The following is a 23,158-nucleotide window of genomic DNA, read 5'->3' on the forward strand; positions in this document are numbered from 1 at the left end:
CTTAACAGATTTAGTACCATTCAAGCCCTCTTATTAAAAGTAGTATCTGTGCATATCACGCTGAAAACACGTCTGAAGCAAGGGAGAAGCAGAAAAATTAAATACCTCCGCTTTGACCCATATATAGCAATAATAGGCTAGTAAAGTGAGCAATTCCAACCCTTCTAATAAAAGTGTCACAGGAATTTTACCTCTGGGGAAAATTTGCAGAAAATGATGAATAATATAGCATATTCTTAAAGGAATTTACCAGTATAAACCTATTTCTCTCATTCATCCTTTCTACCTTCTTTCTTTCTTTTTATGCTACTTTCTTTCCATGATCTTTTTTTGTTTGAAAAGTATTTGATTCTTTCTTTCCTTCTGACTATTTTCCACTGGGCCCATCAGTCCTTTTTTCTAGCTTTCTATCCTTCTTTGTATCTGTTTATTCTTATGTTGCTCCTGGCATTATCTCCACATTACTTGTCCTCGACCCAGTCATCAAAAAAGAGGATTGTCACCAATCAGCATCAGGAAAACAACAGGAAACGCTTAACTAATCCCCCCCCCCCACCCTCCAGCCAAGGCAATGAGAACATAGCCTTACCTGAGCACTTCCTGTCATGTTTCCTGTTTCGACTGTTTTGGAGAATGGGGGAACTGAGGAATGTACATGGCTTTTACCTCCATCAGTGTCGGAGCGGAAGTCTCTTCCTCTGCTGGGTTTGGGGAGATCTCCACGCAACGTGGGATCCTTTGGACTCGGAACATATGCTGACCTCCTTTGTATCCACTTGTAAGGTAAGGGATCAGGTTGTTCAACGTGAATCAACCAGATCCTGTGTATTTGAAATACGGCCAGCAAGCTGCACTGTGTGCTTGCTCTTTCCCTCTTTTTGTGGTCCCTTCTGCCTACCGTGAAGTGAGTGCATGCGCATTGGCGTTTTCCATTCTTCCCAATTCGCCGTTTATGCAGCATGGGTCAGGATAAATGGGTAGAAGCAGACTAAAGTGGTTTTAGATGTTCTTTTCCAGCAAGTTATCATGGGTATAAGAGGAGCTTAACAAGTAATGGAGCATTTGTTTGTTTGCTGGCCTAGGTGCAGGGTCAGTTTGTGATTACGGGGAAACATTTGTCTAAAAGGAGGCATTGTTCTCGTGCCTCATCTTCAAGTCAGTCCTTTTCTCGTTTCCCCCTCCAAAAAAAATCTCATTCTGGTGATGATGAGGCCAGATTGAAAAAAATGATTTTGGAGACTCTTTCCTCATTGAAGAAAAAGAAGGAGCTCTCCCATTCTATTACTGGCCGTGAGAGTATTTACTCTGATTTTTCTGACTCTGAGGATTCCGATCACTCATCACAGGTGGCTTTGGAGCATAAGAGAAAATATATTCAAAGACAGGAAGAATCTTCTTATTCCTTAAGAAAGAATACAGTGTTGCTTCAATTCAAGAGGCCTTCAGGCACCTCATTGCCCATCCATCAGTCTGTGCACGGTGTTATTCTGAATGAATTAAAAGACCTGGAGCATATTTCTGCTCCATGTTTTATGGCAACGCGGAATCCATTGGAGCATATGAAGGACATGATGCCAGATGTGGTGCGTGTTGATTCAGCGGTGGTGGGTTTAGTCGGATGATCTTCCAAGTTTGAGGAAAATGTGTTGAAAGATGATGCAGACAAGACAGTTGATACCTATCTCACTAAAATATATTCTGGATCACATCTGACATTGAGATCTGGTATTTGTTATGGTTATGTGGCTCAGTCACTCCTTAAAGATTTCAGGGAACTGTTCAGAACCATGCAGGAGGGTGTTAGGTGCCCTGAACTCCTGAAATCTATGGAAAAGCAGGCAGAGATGTTGCCTTATATTTCTTTTGCTGCTGTTTCGAGCTTTTGTCGTGTCATGTGGGGCATCCATTGCTGCTCACCGCAATCTGCATTTTAAAGGATGCAATACTGATTCTGCCTAGAGTACTGCAGCCCTATAAATTCCATTTAGAGGCCAACATCTTTTTGGCAAAGAACTGGAGGATAAACTTCATACAATCCATAAAGAAAGGAAACATTACTTTTTATTCTGAAAGCAACAGCAGCAACAGAATTAGAGTTCTTTCTTTTCTTCTAGATTCTTTCACCAGCCATACTGAAGGCAGCAGAATTCTGAGGGGCAGGTCAAATGTTCCAAGGCAAGCCTCTTCATACCAAATTTCAGAAGAAGAAGAGCCAAGAGTTGCAGACCTCAAAACTGTGCTCCTGACTATGCCATGTGCCGGGGGAAATGGATTACTGCCAGAGGTATTTGGCAGGATTCAACACTTTCGAACAATGTGGCAACACATGCCAATGGTTAATTGGGTCCTAGAGATTATCCAGATGAGCTAGCAGATAGAGTTCTCCACCCTTCCAATACTTTCAGGGACCATCTACAAACCCATTCCGAAGGACAAGGTCAAGCGGAGGGCATTACTGGAGGGTGTTCCCTCTTGACTTTTGAAGAAGGCAATTATTCCAGTACATCCCAACCAATGGGAGAACGGAGTGCACATAATTTTCTTAGTTCCAAAAGTGATGGTGGATCTGATCAAGCATGTGCGCAAAGTTCCATTCAAAATGAAATGATTCAGTCTCAGTATTTGATGATGACCCTGGATCTCATGGATGGTTACCTGCACATCCCGATGGTACACCAATCTCAGCAGTATCTCAGGTTTTGTGTACAAGGCCAATATTGGCAGTATTGCATTCTTCCATTCGGCCTCCGCTCCTCAGCTCGGGTTTTCACCAAAGTGGTGGCACCCCAGATAGCTCACCTCCATCTTCAGGATATATCCCTCATCCCCTACCTGGACGATTAGTTGATCCACAGCCCATCTGCCCAGATTATGGAGCTGTATTTATTTCAGACCATGTCTATGCTCGACAACCACAGCTTTCTTCTCAACTTGCCGAAATAGCAATTGACACCTTCCCCTCGAATTCAATACATAGGAGCCTTCTTCAATTCTATTCAAAGCAAGATATTTCTCCCAGTGGACAGAATGCTCTGACTTCAGCTCCTGTTGCAGGCTCTCCTGGCTCAGTAATCCATCAGTCTACATGATTGGATGCAAGTGCAGGGTCATATGGCAGCCACAGTGTTTATGGTTCCCTGGGCAATGTTGCATTTGCGTCCATTGCTTTGGCATCTGCACATTGTTTGTGATCTTTCAGATTCACAACATGAAGATGCATGTGCCAATCTCTCAGACAGTCAATAACAGGAGCAGCAATGGTGGTTTCATACTTTCAACCGCCAGAAGGGGATGTTACGCGCCCTTCTCCTCCCAAGATCCTGACGACGGATGCAGGTTCTCTGGGTTGGGGTGTCTTTGCTGTTCAGGCTCGTTGGATGGCATTGGAAGCAAGCAGGTCATCCAAGTAGAGGGAGTTAGCAGCAGTGGAGAAAGTGCTGCACTACTTCCAGCCTCATGTGTAGAGGTTAAATGTCATCGTCCACTCGGACAATGCTGTGATGGTCGCATACACCAACCATCAGAGCAGTATCTACACACAGTCAATCCCTAAATATGGTGGCATATTCATTGGCTCAGTGGGAGGAGAACCATCTCTGCGATCAGCAATCCATATCAGGGGCTTGGACAATACAACTGTAGATGTGCTCAGTCACAGGTTTCCATCGTTGCTCAGTCCGCGAGGACTTTTCGGTTGATTTGCAGAAAATTCGGTCATCCAGCAGTGGATCTGTTTGCCTCCAAGGAAGATGCACTGCTCCCACTGTTCTGTTTGAGAGGGAAGAAACTGTGGCTTTAGGTGTGGATGCTTTGACACTGTTATGGACTCCTCTTCCTCTGTATGCTTTTCCTCCGTTTCCTCTGATCCAGAGGTTTGGGGGGAATGTCAGGCTGGAGGGGCGCAGGTGGTGGCAGTTCTTCCCTTCTGGCCCCTGAGGTCTTGGTTTTCTTCTGTTGCAAAGTCTGGCAGTATTGCCTCTGTGGATTCTGTCCCAGATTCCTTTCTCCGCTGGAGTCGTTGGACCACCCTAGTGCAATTCCTCTAACCCTTGTAGTTTGGAATTTGAATGGAGAAGAGCTTTAGAGAGGGAAGGCCTTTGCTCTCATGTGGCTTCAGTGGTGCAGGGGTCCAGGAAAGGTTCTATGCTCCCGGCCTATTCTAAGCACCGAGCTAATTTTGATATGTGGTGTATCTCTCATAATCTATCTGCTATCACTTGTCATACTTTTGTTTTTCTCCAATTCTTTCTGAATTTGTCTGAGAAATGTTACTCTCGTTCAACTTGCACTGCGCCAACCTTACACCGGCAGAAACGTCACGCATCTGCCTATCCGTGCGCCAGGGCGCGCCACATTGTAAATGCGGCGCATCCATGGTGGTGCACGGGTAGTTTTGCGTGACGTATCTTTCTTGGCGCATCCCTGCTGATTTGCAGGGATGCGCCAGAAGTTGTAAATTGGCCCCTGTTTCTCTAGTTATTTCTAATATAGCATTAAATCACATTGAGTGTGCATTTCCTTGCTGTGTCAGGTTTCCTAGGTCAGATATGGTTTGTTTCAAAGGCCTTCACTTGGATATATGGAGGCTTTGGTATATCTCCTTTCTGATGACTAGGTCGAGAGCAAGGGACCTGGAGGTAATACCCTGATCACTTACTGTTAATGGGGATCAATTGTCTACTCAGGACATTCTTTCACACATTCTTTGCAGCTTTTCTTTTTGTATTCCTTTCATTTGTTCATTCTTTCTCTTCGTTCTTTCAATCGTCCATCCTTTCATACCACATTTCTTCATTATATTTTTCTGATTTCCTTCTTTCATTTTTATTCCCTCGATCTTTCATTTTCTCTTTACCACTCTTCATTCTTTCTTCTCTTCCTTCCTTTTCTTTTACCCCTTTTTCCCTTATTTCCGGTGTTCATTTGTACCCTTTTTCTTTCACGATTTCTTTTTCCATCCTTCATTATTTGCATTTTACTTGCTTTCTATTGCACTGTCTCACTCCATTTGCCCCCAGCTTTTTTTCTTTGTCATTTTAATACTTTGTCTTTCTCTCTGTCACCATTTAAGTCTGTTTTTAAAAATGTTTTCTTTTGATCTGGACCCCACAGCTGTGTTATTATTGTTCAGTCTTGTGGAGTTTATTAGTTTTAACTTGTGACTTGAGATCACCTGTGAGCCAAAGATAAATGTTAAGAAGGGCCATACAACAATTGTAATCTGCCTCAGTAGCACCCCAGCTTCAGCTGATATGGTCTGGTTCACTGCGCCCTTGGTCACAAGCCATGCTGGCCAGGCTCCTATGCCCGGGTTTCCAAACTGGTGAGGAATTAAGAAAGCGCTGCATGGGTCGAGCACAAATATCTCTTTGCTGCCATCTAGTGGTGCACTATTTCTAGAAGAAACCAGAAATCCGAGGAAAATAAGCCCAAAGGCTAACTAATTTGAACAAAAAGTACCTACAAGCAACCAGGAAATGGCACGTCCATGTTGTCAATTTAAAGACCGTCTGCAGCACTGTAGCCACTCATAAAAGCGGATATTCTCACAGCCCCAATTCTTTCTATCCCCCCAAAAATGCGTATGTGTAGAGGGGAATGTAAGAGGTAAAAAAAAGTGTTTTGTATTCAGCACTTTTTTACTCCTATTTTCATCTTCTCCCCGCTGTTGTATAAGAAACGCTCAAGTTGTTTTTAAAGAAGTTGCAGTCATTTTGTGGGGATACTGCGGAGGACGGGTGGCGAAAAAGACGGTTCTACAAACCGTGGGGCATATTATCAAGACAGGCGATAAAATTATCGCCGCTTTAGCGGCAGAAAACATCTAACATGGGCCTCAATTCTAATTTCATAGAGCATATTATCAAGCCCATCATCGCAGTTTTCTGCCACTAAAGCGGCGATAATTTTATCGCATGTCTTGATAATATGCCCCCGTTTTTCTCCAGCACACTTCCGAAAGACGAGGAAAACTGCACCGGCGGTGACGTGGTTTATAAAATGCGACCTAAAAAGCACCCTCACCTCATATTCATGTGAACACATCGTACTTGAAGCAGGAACCATGTACACAACAAAACCCTGCACATATACTTTGAAACAAGGCCCCCTCATCTCATATATGCGAGACAAACCAGGAAGGAAGGAGCATGCGCAGGACAGCTAACCTCTCCCAGAGGGGCGAGTGCCCTCGAGCTCCCCAGCCGATACATGCACCAGACCTTCACTTTCTATCACAGATAACACTAGGGTGACCAACTGGCATGGGTGCAAATTCAGGATGGTGAGTGTAAAAATTCAGGATAAAGTGTCATTCAGGACAAAGGGTCAAAATTGAGGACAAAATTCAGGACAGAATGTCAAAATTCAGGACAAAAATTCAGGGCAAAAAGTACGTTTTACACCCATCAGAGGAGGTCGCGCAATAAGGGGCATATCAGCAACACCCGGCGATAATTATCGCTCAGCACTTTTAGCGTGAGGATAATTATCGCCGGGTAACGTGGATTTTTATCGCTGAGATAGCGTGCTATTAGCAACGCTTATTTTCTTAGCGATAAAAATCCTCACGCTAACTGCCTAACGTGAGATTATCGCTGGAAACCCAGTGATAATCTCACGCAATGTGGCGTTAGCTTGCTGATAGGGACTCACAAACTTAGCCATGATATCCACCTTCCATAGGATATCATGGCTAAGTCAGTCCTGAAGCAGGCGTAAGGAAAGTAGCGATAACAGGGGTTATCGCTACATTTCCTGACGCCATGCTTCATAGCGTGGGGCTTGATGATAGGAGAAATGTCGCTTAGCGACATTTCTCTTGTCATGTTAGGTCTGGAACGCCCACTTTGCATCTCATTAGAGGTGCAAAGCTGGGCGTTAGAAATCCTGACGCTAAAGCAAGGTTTCACGCGTTAGCGTGGCCTTGCTAATTAGGCGATAAAATTATCGCCGCTTTTCGGCCGAAAACGGCCGCAAAAGCGGCGATAATTATTTATCGCCTGCTTGTAAATATGCCCCTAAGTAAGTAAATAGACAACCAAAATAAGGGGCATATTATCAAGACAGGCGATAAAATTATTGCCTCTTTAGCAGCAGCAAACTGCCGCTAAAACGGCGATAATGGGCTTGATAATATGCTCTATGGAATTCCAATTGAAGCCCATGTTACATGTGAAGGGTGTCTAACCTGAGCTTCAATTGGAATTCCATAGAGCATATTATCAAGCCCATTATCGCCGTTTTACCTGCAGTTTTCTGCCGCTAAAGCGGCGATAATTTTATCGCCTGGCCTGATAATATGCCCCTCTGTACCTTTTTATTTCTCAAGTTTGCTTTATGCTTATCTCCATAGCTTGAACTCCTCTTTCACAGCGTGCTCTGTCCTAGGCTCTTGATAGATTCTCGAGTTCATGAACTCTGTCTACTAGCTATACCTCGCAAAAACAAAATCTGGTGTCATCAGGAAGCTCCAAGGATTGTAGCAATGAACACCTCCCAAGCAGCCTTTGGCACATTTGCATTTCTTTGGGGAAGCAGACATCCGGGGCGCATTTCTTTTCAGCCGTCGGCCCCGCCCTCCGAATGAGCACAGGAGACTCCCTTGCACTGTATCTGGGGAATCTAAATTGTGTAGATAAACTTTTTTACTGCAGCTGAGAGTCTGCTATTACGGACAAATACTGTCTGTGAAGACACTCAGCACGGACAACGGACTTAAAGGCTAATTTACGGACTGACCATGAAAATTACGGACCGTTGGTCACCCTAGATAACAAAAGTCTCTCTGATTGTTCATCTTAAAATAATCTGTAGCTCTCAAAACCAGTAGTTCTTAGTCTATATAAGCACCTTATGGCAGTGCCCTGAGCGAATGTCCCTTCCCAGTCAGGGTCTAGCACATCTCCTGCGGCTTCTGGGCTACACCTTGCTGCCAAGTGTTGTGGGCGGCTCTCGTGCCTAACCCAGGCTGCAAGAGCTGTGTCCGCTCTCCTCTGACCCCATGCTGACCCCATGCTGACCCATATCCTGCTCCCCGTGCCCCTGCTGTAAGGCATCCCAAGGGCACGCGCGTCAGTGTCTCCTCCATTGACAATTGCGCTCCTTCTGCTGCCCATTTGTGCTGTTCCTGCCACGGTGCCTGTGGTTTAACGACCTCAGGCAGCTCCCCCACATGCTCGCCTCCTGATGATCCTTAACTGAAGCCTAATAACTTGAGACCCCTCCAGTGTTGAGGAGGAACAGTCCCATTCCCACTTCGGACGAGTGCACCTCGCATGGTATCCTCGGGTACTAAGGATAATAAGGCCATGCCTCACGAGACCCCACTCATTCGCCTTGCACAATCTGGACATGGAGATGTTTAATTTTTTCCTACACCTTTCCACTGCTCTGTTATCCAAGGCTCCCCTCCAAGGGACTTGTGGTATGATCTCAGACCATACTAGCTCTGCTGGTATTATGAGTCGGGTCAGTCCCACTGTTATGGCCCCAATTAAAACTCTGCTTCCAAGGTCAGCTAAGTCATTGCCTCCCAGATGCACCACTACTGCGACAGGTTTCCCTCTGCACTATATTACATCTTGCACGGTCAACAGCAGGTGTTCCCATTGTATTCCTGGCCTGCTCATCCATGAGACCTTTGTGTTGCACAGCCACATTTCTTCGGTAGTCCTCTGTAATGCACCCCACCACTGTGCCTTGGCAAATAACGAGTGCCCTCGGATCCACACCCTGCGCACTTGACCGGGGAAACCTGTTGCGATGGAAACCCTTAAATGAAGCTAGGTCAGATATAGCCCAGAAAGAGCACAATGCCCACATGCCTATCTGTTTGATGCATTCCGCCTCCGAGCCACTGCCCACATCTCTTGTGGTGTCGAATATGCGAAAAGAATGTGGAGCAAATCCTTCCGGTGTGAGCCCCACTGCCCTAATGGCCATCCTAAGGACTGTGTTAAATTGAAAATGGCAAAGGTATGAGCCGTCCTCATGGCAGAAAAGAGGCTGCTTTCCCTGGGCTGGGTTCTTTAAGTAATCGTGCATTCAGCAAACGGGACAGTAGTCGCTGTCCGTAAGGCAATGAAGGCGTGTGTGCATGCACCTGTCCTCCTGATCTGTCTTTGATTTACGTAGCTCTGTGGTCATGGTGCTGTTCCCCATGTGCAGGTCACTCCTCAAGCAGGCCAGCCCAGGGTTGAATCTGGTCGGGCCACCAGTTCAATGACTGTAGGCCCTGAAGAATGCGAGGGAAAATGCCGCACGAAAGAGCAACAGCTCTTGCCTCTGCATGCAGATGCTTTGAAGCTCCTTTTTATCTTTTTATGTGTGTAGTTCTCCACCCTGACTGAGGAACTTTGAAGTCATAAAATTACTATTAGTAAAATTAAACTTGTAGTTTGTGAATACTGAAAAAATTGTAAACTTTCACAAGTCAAGTCAAAAGTTTTATTTGTTAAGGAACTCCTACGGAGTTCCACAAAGTGCATCAATTCAATACAATAATTTTTTTTTAAAAATACAATGCAAAGAACATTTCCCTTTTTTCCTAAAATACAACAATAGATTAAAAAGTGCGGCAGAAGGGTAAATATGCTTTTTATACAGTAATGGCAACTTTATTTAAATAAACCCTAATAAATAGCCAAAAAAGTGTAAAAAAAAATTGAATATCCTATAACAGACCATTTCGTTTGGTGGGGATAAAACAAATATTCTGGCCTCCTGGGTTGAATGAATATTAAATTTGATAAATGATGGTGTTAAAAACAGACGCCTTGCCCTTTGTAATTCCGGACACACATATAAAACATGATTACGATCCTGGATTTTGGTATAACATAATTCACAAATTCTCTCCTCTTTCGGGATTTTATCCCAAATGCCAGTAACATCTCTTAAGGGCAACAGATTAATTCTCAAAAGAAGCATCAGTCTTCTAATCCCATGTGGATGATTCCAAATTAAATAAAATTGTGGCCTTTTCCCCAGGGCACTACCACAAACTAACCAATTTTGGGACTTAGATTTACTTAGAGCAATATATCTTGCCATGCTAATAGAGCTTGCAGACTTCTTTATGAATAGCTTTAATGCAGACTGGCAGAATTGAATTACTATTTAAGCTGAGCCCAAATAGGTTATTTGCATAAGCAAATGATCTAAAAAAAAGCTGAATAATCCTTTAGCTTGTCAAAGATTTCCACTCTCAGGGCAGCCCTGAGGGAACCCTCATCTCCCCAAAGGAGAGCGTTCCCCCACCTCAGGACCACTGACAGTGCTAAAATAAAGGAGGAGACTAAATCAAATTCCAAGCGTAAAACATGTGGGGCACCCAGAGAATTTAGATTACAAATTTGGCAGAAGAACCGGCCTTCAGCCTTGTCAAAGGCGAGCCAGTAATTGTTATCCAATACTTCTGCAGCATAAATTAATGTGGGCGGAATTTTAACCTTAAATACTGACAGGACATGACCAAAATGATGTCTCCCACAAATTGTATAACATCTATTCAGAGCTCCAGCCTGAGTGGCGGCCTTACCAACACATAATTTAATATGTTCTGAGTCTCGCCCATTTTTTGCAAAAACCTTTCCCAGATACAGATATGAGTCGACCAGTTCTAAATCTTCTTGACCTAACAACCACTTATACCCTTTCTTTATTCTATGACCTTTCTTGCGGAAGATTAAGATTTTGCTTTTGGAAATATTAATATGAGTTAAATCAAAAATTGCAACGTCGTCTACATACAGTAGGGAAGCTACAGACAATGAACCAATTCTAGGGGCATCCCCCCTCACTGAATTTAATGTGCCTGGAAGATCATATATATAGAGGGAAAACAGAAAAGGGGCCAACAGGCAGCCCTGCTTCAGCCCATTATCAGTCTTGATCCTGCAAGATAGACCTTGCTGGCCTCCCATCATCACTTGACACCAAGTGTCTGTATGTAATTCTATCAAGAGGCCTTGAAAGTGGTGTGGCATTCCGAGATGATGGAGCTTTCTCCACAGCATTTGACGATCCACTTTATCAAACGCCGTGGAGAAATCAATAAAAGCCGTATAAACTGGCATGCTTCGTGATAAAGTATATTTCTCAATAATGGTCTGGACAGCTGCAATGTTGTCCAGGGTTCCGTGATTCTTTCTAAAGCCCACCTGTTCTGGTGGTAAGATGTTCTGATCATTGGCCCATTGCTGCAGGTGGCAGAGTATGCTTTTAGCAAATAATTTGCCCGTAGCGTCCAACAACGCAATCTGTCTAAACTAGTAGGTTGATTCTTTGGGCCCTTTTTATACAAAGGAACTATAATGCTACCCTTCCAGGAGGAGGGGATATTAGTAGTTCGGAAGCAGAAATCAAACAAAGGTGCTGAAAGAGCTCCCCAAGTGCTGGCTCCTTTTTAATTAACAAGATCGGAGTTCCGTTCGGCCCTTGTGCGCCGGACGATCTACTATTCTTTATGTAACCCACTACTTCATCCCTTGATGGAGGACCATATTCCAGCAGGGAAGACTCCTCTATAGAGGATGCCAAAAAAGGTGCTGTACCATTATTTTTATATAATAGTGAGATATAAACCGCCCGCTCCCTTTCTGGGATTGGAATAGGCAGTATTTTTTTAAATTTTTGGCTGTGGCGGCTTCCCTTAACCTGGTCCATTTGGCATCAGACTCCTTTCTTTTTTTCTATCTAGCTCACTTAAGGCGATTGATTTCTTGTTGTTTACCGATGGAGAATTGTAAATGTTGTTTTCTAATTTAACGGTTAATTTCTTGATTTAATACTTTTAGCAGTGGCAGACCCTGGTTTACAACATGGGGGCCAGTTGAGTCAGTACTTAAATTTTGTATCTCCTTTATTTGTGCCTCAAAAAACTGTAGAATGTTTAAGGAATCAGAACCCTGCCATTCTACATAACCTTTCTTCATCATCACACCTACCTCGGTGGTATCTTTAGGTGTCCAAAAGGAGCAGCCATTAGCTTTATTAAAAACCACAGTGCCCTGGTCCATGTTCCCTTTGTTCAATGCGGGTAAATTAAAGGCAATTGTCAAACCCAATACACTGGGGTCACTCCATATTGACGGCGATACCTCTAAGTTATCACAGGCCCTAAACATTTGGTAGGTGACAACCACGTAGTCCAATAAGCTTTGTGTATGATGGGAATTGAAAGTAAAATCTGCTATTTTATCAAGCGGAACCCTGCCATTTAAAATGACAAAGTCCATACTTCTGACACTATCAAGCAGAAGTAGACCCTGTTTGTCCGTTTTTATTTTATGAGGTAGGAGAGAATCTGGAATATGCCAAATCTCCTCTTTATCTGTATTGGCATACATCTCCAACGCAGAATTCGAAATTTTCGCATTCAAATCTCCCACTAAAACAACCGAGTGGCATTCTTCCAGGGTAGCTATCTCATCAATATATGAGAAAAGTGTACTTAACAAAAGGTCAAAGCCTCTCCCTGGAGGGATATATAGATTTGCCACCAGAAAGAAAATAAGGTTCCCGGATTCTCCCAAAAATGACAGCTACACAGATGTGTTGGATGGCGGAAGACTTTCTGATTCCAGTTTGTCGTATTGTTAAGCAAGATGGATACGCCCCCACTAGCGTAACCCCTTTCGGAGTGCTTGGCATTGCAAGAAAAAACAGAAAATCCATCGCAATCGAGATCTTTACACGCCCAGGTTTCCTGTAAGTATATTATTGAGGGATTCAAGTAATTTAAAAAATTCAGTTTCTCATCTCTATGCTCTAAACCAGCCATATTCCAGGACAGAAATACCCCCTCTGGCTACCTCAATTAACCACTTCTTTCTACCACCGGACAGTTGGTATTCAAGGATTTTGCAACCCAACTCCACTGCGCCAAATCGTCATCTATGTCTGTATCCTGATAGGTGCCAACCGCATCTGACACCAAGTTTATTGAACGACCCCTTTTATCTAATGACACCTTAATATTTAGACTGTTAACCAATGGGAGTTCTGAGTCAGGACCCAAAGCGTCTATCACAGGATTATCGTGCCTCTGTACTTTCGGGTACTGAAGTGTAGGGCGCAAAGAGTGATGTTCCTTGGAATCTAATACAGGCATTAAATCCAGCTCTCGTTTTAAAAAATGTTCACAATTTTGCAGGACCAAATTTGCCACAATCAGCGAGCTAAAAACAACTCTGGAATAAAAGAAGCCCCTGTGCAAGTTAATCTTCACGAACGAGATTTCCCTACTTTCCACCAACTTTAGTGCCTCTATCTCAGAAAAGAGCTTGAGAATGAATCCTCTATTTACCGGGCATAATTCACCATCAAAAAGCCAGATAAAATCCACAATAGAAGAGGAGACCCTCTGCGCCCCATTATCTTTCTGTACAACGCCTTTGGGAGGGATCCATAGAGGCACTCTATCGCCAAAACTGACAGCTTGTGCCTCCTCATTAAACTGAGTAGTTAGATGCGAAACTGTAGTGGTGATTGGGATATCTGACTTTCTGTTATACGATGTTGTTGTCCCTGAGAGAGTTCTATTAGATCCCATCTATGAGTTACCCAGTACATGTGACCCCACCATTAAGCTTGCATCCACTCTGGCCCCCAATGCTCTAGGTCGAGTCCGAGGTATAACAGCCCCACCCCCCTTTACAAATCCCCCAGTCAAGGGAGCTGGCAACTCACTGGTCTGGAGGGGATAGGGTACTTGAGGAGACTGCAACACTGGGCTTGATGGAATATCTGCCATTCCTGTTGCCCCCATACCCCTGACTAATGCAAAGTGTACTGTGGTCGGGTCTCTGGGAACACCCTCCTCAACTGGCAGTTTAGGACCTCCCTCCACCATTGTAATTTGGAGTTCACTCTGACAATCGAGGTTCTGTGGGAAATGTAACTTTGCCATTTTACGTTTAGGGAATCGTCTTATCTTTTTATGTTTCTTTTTCATATTATTCCCTTTAGGAGTTATTGTGCGACCTCCCATCTTCCTAGATTTTAACCCCCCTTTCCGTGATGAAGTAGGGAGTAGACCCTGGGAGGTGGATGGGGGTAGGACCTCCCCATCCATATCTCCCCTACCGTTTTGCCCCACATAGCTCCTGTTATCCACATCTTTCTTGCTATCCATACTGCCCCCCTTTTTTCCCTTGATAAACAAGGGGAAAGGTTTTAGTGTAACATTTCCCAGAGGAGGGCCCACTAAGGACTCCCCGAAGAGTGAGTTTATCACTCAGCTCTCTCTGGGGAGCATGAGTAGGAGGCCTAGCATCTGTCTGTTTCCCCGTTTGTGTGCATGTCTTAGGCGAATGGTTAATCATATCAGTTTTTGTTACCTTTTGCACTTCGAACAACATTACAGAGATCATTTCAAGCATATGGTCTGAGCTCAATACAGATTTCTCCAGTAAAGAAAGAATGGGACCTAGTTGTATTTCAATGCAGACCAGATATTCAGAGGGCACATCATGCTTGTCATTTTCATTTCCCGGCTTCACTTGAGGATAAGGTAAGAAAACATCATGTACTTCAAGTGCAACACGATCGGACTCCACAGAAGTACCAGTCAGATGACTAGAGCTACAATATAAGAAAGGCAATGAAAGACGTCTAGGGGAAGAGCTTGCTATTGGGGTATTCTTCTCCCTGAATCTACTCTTGGAATAGCCATCTTTGTTGACTTGGTCATGAGGGACTTCCCAACCCCTTGATTGTACTTCTATGTCAATGTCTGGGAGTGTAAAGTCTTCCCTTTGATCGAGTTTTCTGCATGCAGTGGCCTTATCATCCGTAACCAGAAAATCCCCACCTTAGACCTCCCGGGGGCCTCTGGTATGTCCAAGTGCACAATCAACGCTTGATCCTTTGTCAGCGCCATCCTGTTCCGAAGAGACAACAGATGCAGCCACAATCATACTGTTAGGTTTTCCCCTATTCACAGTAATGTTAGGATGACTCTGCTGAGAAAAGAGATGTTCCGGGTCCAGTTTTGCATAAAAGTCAGCAACCGATGCAGTAAAAGAACCTGCAGTAAGGAGCTCAAAGTTTGATTGGTTTAAAGGAATGTGCTGTTTGCTCTGCTGGCTCTTTTTAGATGAGTGATGGACGCGAGAGCCGGGGCCCATATTTGTACTTGGAGATGGATCTGATAGCTGCCCACTTGAGTCGTCCTCCGGTCCTAAATTTGTCTGAGTCGTCTGGGTTGTAGACCCTTCGCAATGCCTTGTATGACCCCCCGTGAGGCCACAGGGAATCCTCTGTGCTTCCCCCGAGGACAAATGAGGTGATGTTATTAGCATGGGCTTGAGGAGCGAGCCTTCTTCACCCAGTATTGCCTCCACAGGAGCAGACCGGGGAGTTTTGCAGAAGTAGCCAGTAATAGCTGGTTGAGCTTTATAACAGAGATGCTGTTAGTGTCTGGACCCACTATACGATCTCCTTAATCTACTTGTATGCCTTAAAGACGAGGAGAGTACACGGCCCGAGCGTAATTTTTTTGGCAGACATCTCGATTGCTTGTTGGAAAATAGTCCCCGGTCGTGACTTCCTCTCTCCAATCAGCCTGCTGAAGATGGAGGCAGCAGCTGGACAGAGATGAAACAGAGAAAAACAGAACAAAAAGAGAGAGCCCAGAAACTTCAGGTGTGACCGGATTTGTGGATTGTGAGGTTTACAGTCAAGGTTTCTTACCGTATGAGTGGCGGCAAGGACCCAAAGATGAGAACACTAGACAAGCACAACAAGGAGGCGAGTTCCAGACGCTGCTGGCCAATTCCGGAGCCTCCAGCCCGCTTCTGTAGGGTGGCGTGCACAAGCACGCAGGTTAGACAAACTGCGAGCAGTTGCTCCAGATACCCTGCAGCCCCAGCTCCCTATTGTTGGCAAGCACAGGCTCAGGAGGCAAATAGAATAGGGGCTGCCTTCAGTGCCTTCAATCCGAACCACGGCCACCCCACGTGCTCCGTAGAACTGGAGCTGGTAGAAGCCGGTAACAGGAAAGAACCAATCCCGTGAGTCCCGCAAGTCTGTGCCGCCCTGTAAACGTTCACAATAATGGAAGTTGCCCTTGTAAATCAGGCTTACAGCGTGCACAACATGAAGAGCATGTAATGCGCACTGTAGCTATGCCTTTTCCAGTTGTACAGGGCTCTGAGCCCCATACATTAATGATATATATATATATGTATATATATATATATATATATATATATATATATATATATATATATATATATTACCTACTGGCGGTCGCCAGTAGGTAGTTATAGTTAGGACCACGTTTCCATAGGAAATCCGCAACATTCTATTTTGAATAACTTTGGCGCCGGTCGACGAATCCTCGCGAATTTTTCAAAATAGGTGGCGCGCTACGCTCCGCTCCTACCCTGAAAGTCTCGGGGGGATTCGTCAAGCGGGGGCTGAGATAAAAGGGGGGTCCCAAAACGCATTTTTCCCATGCATTTTTCCATAGGACCTTTAGACAGGGCTACAGCCCGAACGGCTGAACAGAATTACTAGAAATTTGGCAGAGAGGTAGTCCTCAGGTCAAGGAAGTGCCTTTTGTAGGTTTGGTGTAAATCTGTTCAGTAGATTCTGAGAAAATAGCCTTTAAATCAATATATATATCTGAGCCAGCTTACGGTGCGCTTACGGTACGCTTACCGTACGCGTACGGTGGCGTGCGCGAGCGCGATTCTGATTGGCTCTTAGATCTTAGTAAACATTCGAATCGGCCGAAACCAGGAAGCGGCGGCCGCCATTTTCTCTCTCACACTGAGAGTGATGTTTAAAATATAAAGCACAAAAACATGTAAAGGGGCTGTTTAGACAGCTCCCACACACATAGCAATGTTGAGGGAGTCCCCAAAGATCCCCCAAGGCCAAAAACGGAATTTTTATTTTTTCGCTAATTTCGCCGATTACGCTTACCGTACGCGTACGGTAAACAATTATAAAAAAATAAAAAAATATATCCACACTCTCCCCACCCCGTGTGCAATTGGTGCCCGAAGTGCACCAATTGTGCATGGCTTATTAAAGATGAGTTAAACTCAAATATTTAAAAAAAAAATAATAAAAAAAAAATTATCCACACTCTCTCCACCCCGTGTGCAAATGGTGCCGGAAGGGCACCATTTGTGCATGGCTTATAACATATACGAAAAATTAAAATATTACCTTTCAAAACGAAGTGCATCATATGTCCTCCATGTGCGCACGGTGCGCGAAGCGCATCGTGCGTACATGGCCCATCTAGCGTAACGTGGGCACGCGGTGCGCGTACGGAACGAACTGCGTTAAGTGGGCGCGCACGCATTTAGCATGTAAAAAACCGTACAAATTCACTGAAAAAACCATAGGTTTCACACACGTTATAGTTAGGAATTAGCATTTAAAAAACCTTGCAAATTCACTGAAAAAACCATAGGTTTTACACATGTTATAGTTAGCGGAAATTTTACTGATAAAAAACCAATGAAATTCCCCCGTTATAGTTAGTGCAGGCAACTATAACTCACGCGACCGCAATCTTCTGCTGATGACATATGTGTCTTTATGAAAAAAAAATATTTGTAATATATGTATAGCTAAAAATGTATGGAAGAAGACATGGGCAAATAAGTGTCTAAATACAGTATTAGCATCAGCAGAGGATTGCGGTCGCGTGAGTTATAGTTGCCTGCACTAACTATAACGGGGGAATTTCATTGGTTTTTTATCAGTAAAATTTCCGCTAACTATAACATGTGTGAAACCTATGGTTTTTTCAGTGAATATATATATATATATATATGCTTCCAAAAGCGGCCCACTTTCAGGCTCCTGGGCGCTCGTTAAGCGGTGCGTTCAAGGTACGACAGGGCCAAGTCGTTACATATTCCTCCTTTGTCCCCACAGGGCTTCCTCGCGCACTCACGAGACCAGAGGCAGGTGTGCAGTGAATCTGTTATACTTTTATTTTCATATTCAGCAAGCCAGTTCTCCAAACTCTACGGAAACCGAAACGCGTAGAGTTTGGAGAACTGGCTTGCTGAATATGAAAATAAAAGTATAACTGATTCACTGCACACCTGCCTCTGGTCTCGTGAGTGCGCGAGGAAGCCCTGTGGGGACAAAGGAGGAATATATATATATATATCAAAGCTCCAAGTTACCAGTTCCCTCACGTTGAGTCAGCACTCGACCACAAACACAAGGTGGTAAACCTTTACTCAGGGTATGGAAAGACATCCGTTCTCTGCTCACATAGGACAGCCAATTCCTCTGCCTGGCGCGTTTCGAACTTCTATTCTTTCTTCCTCAGACGCTTTTCAGAATTGAATGCGTGCATCTGGTTTCAGTCCCTTAAAGGCTATAATTACGCCCACAGATTGGCCAGTCAAATGACTGCTGCATTATGGGAGCTGAAGTCCTAATATTTACATCCCTCGATGGTGGCACTAATTTCTATCATCTTTTCAAGCCCGTAGATGGGCCACAGCGAACAGCGTCTTCCCTCAATCCCGTGTGTGTGGCCCACAGATCGGCGTGAAATATTTCAGGCCGCGTGTCCCTCTTTCATCTTGGGGCGGTGCGTGACTCGGCAGCTGGGCAGCCGCCAAACATCAAAGCTCCAAGTTACCAGTTCCCACACGTTGAGTCAGCACTCGACCACAAACACAAGGTGGTAAGCCTTTAATCAGGGTATGGAAAGACATCCGTTCTCTGCTCACATAGGACAGCCAATTCCTCCGCCTGACGTGTTTCGAAATTCTATTCTTTCTTCCTCAGAGGCTTTTCGGAATTGAATGCGTGCATCTGGTTTCAGTCCCTTAAATGCTATCATTACGCCCACAGATTGGCCAGTCAAATGACTGCTGCATTATGGGAGCTGAAGTCCTGATATTTACATCCCTCGATGGTGGCACTAATTTCTATCATCTTTTCAAGCCCGTAGATGGGCCACAGCGAACAGCGTCTTCCCTCAATCCCGTGTGTGTGGCCCACAGATCGGCGTGAAATATTTCAGGCCGCGTGTCCCTCTTTCATCTTGGGGCGGTGCGCGACTCGGCAGCTGGGCAGCCGCTAAACATCAAAGCTCCAAGTTACCGGTTCCCACACGTTGAGTCAGCACTCGACCACAAACACAAGGTGGTAAGCCTTTAATCAGGGTATGGAAAGACATCCGTTCTCTGCTCACATAGGACAGCCAATTCCTCCGCCTGACGCGTTTCGAAATTCTATTCTTTCTTCCTCAGAGGCTTTTCGGAATTGAATGCGCGCACCCTAACGTGCACGAGCGTAATTCTGATTGGTGGTTACATGTCAGTCAACGTTCGAATCGGTCGAAATCAGGAAGTGTTGGCCGCCATTTTGTTTGTTTTTGAGTGCGAGATTGAAAAAGGAAGGTGGCGAACGTGAAAAGGGGGCAGGGTAGAGAGTTCCTGACCCCCTAGCCTTTGTCAGGGGGTCCCTGAAGGACCCCGAAGGCAGAAAAAAACATTTTAATTTCTTTTTAAAAAAATCGCGGGGTGCGCGCACCGTGAAAAACCATTAAAAAAAAAAGATTCTTTTTTTTTAACGGAGTTTATTGTAAAATAAATATATAAAAAATATAATAATAAATACATAACTTAGCATTTAAAAAAACGTACAAATTCACTGAAAAAACCATAGGTTTCACACACGTTATAGTTAGGAATTAGCATTTAAAAAACCTTGCAAATTCACTTAAAAAACCATAGGTTTCACACATGTTATAGTTAGGTGAATATTTCACTCGTAAAAAACCAATGAAATTCCCCCGTTATAGTTAGTTGAGATAACTATAACTCGCGCGACCGCCACTCTATCAAAAGGATGATGTCATGAGTGATGTCATGAGTGATGTCACTGACCATGTCATGAATGATGTAATATGTGACGTCATGAGCAGAGGATTGCGGGCGCGTGAGTTATAGTTATCTCAACTAACTATAACGGGGGAATTTCATTGGTTTTTTACGAGTGAAATGTCCACCTAAGTATAACATGTGTGAAACCTATGGTTTTTTAAGTGAATATATATATATATATATATATATATATATATATATATATATATATATAAGAGTTACTCCTGTGTTTATTATTCTTTTGTATTAAAAAGTGTTCGGGCTATCATTAGTTTGTTGGGCTCAGAGCCCTAGAACACTGCTAGAAACAAGTAGAAACTAAAATTGATTATTTTAATTTTACTTCTTAACCTGTTCAGTGCGTCGGATGTCCGGGAGCTGTCCGATGTCACATTGGGCATGCGTGTCAGACGGCTCATGGCCCTCCTAGCACCCACGCACAGGGGAAGTACTGGCGCTCCCCCTGTGGGCCACCCTTTAAGGTGCCCCCCACGGATGGCAGGGGAAGCCCTTCACCTGCCTCCCACGGCCCCCTCCAATTCATCTAATAATGTCAGCACGTAAGGCGCACTGTCATCATTAGAAGATTCCGAACATGCTGAAAGCCATTGCTTCCAGCGCATCCAAGAGAGAGGAGGTAAGTTTCTCCTCGGGGAAGGGGGATATTTAAACAAAAGAGGAAAGGGTTTTTCTTTCCCCTGATGCCTCTTTTGAGCATTTCTGCTTCACGATCGTGTGATCGTGCAGCAGAAATGCCCACCAGGCATTTTTTATTTAGAAAAAATCTGTTCAACTCTTTGCGGGGAGCGGCCCCTTAGGCAAGAGTCGCTCTCCTTTTGGGCGCAATATGTTTTGGCTGTGTCTGCCCCCCTAGGGAATAGATAGCGAAAACATTTTTTAAAGTAGCCCACTAGACCACCAGGGATTCATTTGTGGAGAGTGGCCCCGTGGGCAAGGGTCGCTCCCTTTGGGGGCAATGTTTTTGGCTGTCTGACCCCCTGGGGGGGGCAGAGCTTGCCATTTTTTTTGTAAGTGTCCCACTAGACCACCAGGGATTCATTTGTGGAGAGTGGCTCCTTGGGCAAGGGTCACTTCCCTTTGGGGGCAATGTTCGCCATTTTGTTTTTGTAAGAGGCCCACTAAACCATTAGGGATTCATTTGTGGAGAGTGGCTCCTTGGGCAAGGGTCGCTCCCCTTTGGGGGCAATGTTTTTGGCTGTGTCTGCCCCCCCGGGGGCAGAGCTCGCCATTTAAAAAAAAAATCAGGCCCACTAGACCACTAGGGATTTATTTGTGGGGAGTGGCCCCTTGGACAAGGGTCGCTCCCCTTTGGGGAGCATTAATTTGGGGCAGATCGGCTGATTTATAGGTCTTGCCTAGCGTTGCAGCGCATGCGCTGCTTGCTTTGCATGGCATGCAGTATACACTATGGTGTGGAAGCTTTGTGGAAGCTCCACCCACTCTCTGCCCGTGTTTTTTATGGGCTTAGGTCCTAAATGCTGGCTTCCGATTGGGTTTACACTTGTTAGTCCCTCCTCAGGACAAGCATGTCATCATTTGTGACCATACACAGCTACTGGCCCCTTCACTTTAAGTAATATTTTCTTTCCCATATCTCCCTCCCTCCTCTCCCGCAGTCTGTGACTTCTCAGCCCCCTGTCCCCCACTCTGGTTTGTGCCTTTTTGCCTGCCCGCAGTTCTGTTTCCAATACAATAGGTCTCGCGTAAATGTGAGTCATATTGCATTGCAAATGCATGTTTTTAAATTGTGAGCACTATTTTCTTACGTGCATACTCCTCCTCCTCCCCCGTAGTCCGTGCCTTCTCGCCCCCCCAGCCGCCGCACTCCCGTTGCAAATGCTTGTTTCATCTGATAGATAGTCCACGGTAATCCCACTTTAAAAAAACATAAAATGTCTACCGGCCTCACAACAAATCCACTTCTGCCTCAGTATAAGAAAAAAAAAGTCTTTAAAGCCAAAAGTAAACTGCAAGAATAACAAACCAGCTTTAGGTACTATTGAAGTTGATTATAAAATAATTGGAAAAGAAAGCTATTCCAAGATGGCAACCCGTTAAACATAGTGTGAATGATTCAGTTTCCTCGTCTTACATCACTTTAAAGAAGGACTACAAGAGCCATGATCTCACTTCCATTTTTTATCTTCTTCCGTCTGTGGTGGGCTGCAGAACCGTAGGGGTGGTGGAGGGGTGAGTACTGCAGACCAGCAGGGAACAGGGCTCGGCTGGGACCACTGGCTGTGGGGTTGGGGCTGTAAGCAGAGGGGCCAAGGACAGAGCTGACCATCAAGTGGGGTGCAGGCAGCAGAGTGCTGTAGAAGGTCTCTGGGAGCTCAGGGTCTACGGCGGGGTACAGTGCACACATGCTTTTAACTTTAGGTGACATCTGTAGGGCGAGCTGTACAATGCTGGTCACCCGGTATGACTGGCTTTGTGAATAAGACTGAGTGGGTTCGCAGGGTCCTGGGTGGGGCAGGGAGCAGAGCGCCATGGAGATGGGTGCCCAGGATCACACAGTGTAAAGTAGGGCGCAGGGAGCAAAGTGCTGTAAAATATATCCAGGCACACATGTAGTTTGTGATGTCACAGGTGGACCTTAGAACCAAGAGTAAACAGAATACAACCTCGAGTGTGCGGGGCTGTCGGTAGGGTGTACAGGCTTCAGGGGTGAGAGAACGAGTCACAAAGCCAATTTTGCACCGAAGGTATACCTGGGTGTGTAACTAGTTGGCTTTCATGTGTGGGATAGGCAAAACACAAATGTACAAGCACAAAGTGGTTTACTCATAGATAATATTACACCAGTCTTTTGTAACATAGGGATGGGATGTAGGTGTTCCAAGGTAGGGATACCTGGGAAATGAGACTACTTTGTATAGCAAGCCTTCTAGTTGCTCACTTCTGTTTCAGTAACATAACACCATGGTACACCCCAGGGTCACTGTTCATGCTTTAAAAATTCCATTCCTTTAGCAGTGAAATTCTATGAAGTTCTACATGTTTCCACACCTTTGTTCTGTGGGTGAACATGTGTTACTGTCTTCCTGTAGGCCTCTAGAACACCTGTTTTTCCTCTTTTCTGCTCTGTTATGTTATATAGTTGTAGAGGCCCATTAAAAAAAAAAAAAAACACTGCTGACACCAAGGTACCTGGCAATTATCATCCAATTTCTTTGCTTCCTTATTTTGGAAAGGTAGTTGAGTCCTTGGTCAATAAGCAGCTCACTGCCCACCTGGAGAGCAACGGATTATTGGAT

This window comes from Triturus cristatus, chromosome 6 (genome assembly GCF_964204655.1).
Source record: "Triturus cristatus chromosome 6, aTriCri1.1, whole genome shotgun sequence".
Lineage (NCBI taxonomy): Eukaryota > Metazoa > Chordata > Amphibia > Caudata > Salamandridae > Triturus > Triturus cristatus.